Source organism: Arachis ipaensis, chromosome B06 (genome assembly GCF_000816755.2).
Source record: "Arachis ipaensis cultivar K30076 chromosome B06, Araip1.1, whole genome shotgun sequence".
NCBI lineage: Eukaryota > Viridiplantae > Streptophyta > Magnoliopsida > Fabales > Fabaceae > Arachis > Arachis ipaensis.
In genome coordinates, this window is record NC_029790.2 from 103,901,765 (window position 1) to 103,902,205 (window position 441).

The window sequence follows — 441 nt, forward strand, 5'->3', positions numbered from 1 at the left end:
TTCATATACAGGGATGAATGAACTACATACAAGAAATTAAATCATCATCAAGTTCCAAGTGTCATACCATATAATAATAATATTGAAGAGGGAACTAGAAGGAACTTACCCGGAGGAGTTGCAAAATGAAGTAAAGTAACGATGGAAGAGGATGAGAATTTTGGCCTTATCACTTGCTCAGCCTTATGACATGTATATAATATGTTCAGACATTCAATAATTCATGTAATTAATTATGTATCTTCTCCTATTTTTGTTGCAAATACTTTGCATCGTTTTGTGGAAGTGTATTAATTTAGGGCGGGTTCAGTAAACTTTATTAAAAAGATGTTTGTGATTTTTAAACTTACGGATACTTTATTTTATTTAATTTTTAGTAATGAAGAAACCCATGAGTATGTGATTTTGTTTTGTTTTTTTTTTTTAATATTTAAGGAGATT

At 29.0% G+C, this 441-nt stretch overlaps 1 protein-coding gene across 2 annotated transcripts in view; it reads right to left on the minus strand.

Annotated features, from left to right (window-relative positions):
- The window catches only part of LOC107648343 (protein DETOXIFICATION 21-like), a 10,981-nt gene extending 10,753 nt beyond the window's left edge, over positions 1 to 228 (minus strand). For both annotated transcript variants that reach the window (XM_021104683.1, XM_016352238.2), the window contains exon 1: positions 110 to 228. The gene's annotated coding sequence lies outside the window, so the exon portion shown is untranslated. The remainder of the gene's footprint in view (positions 1 to 109) is intronic.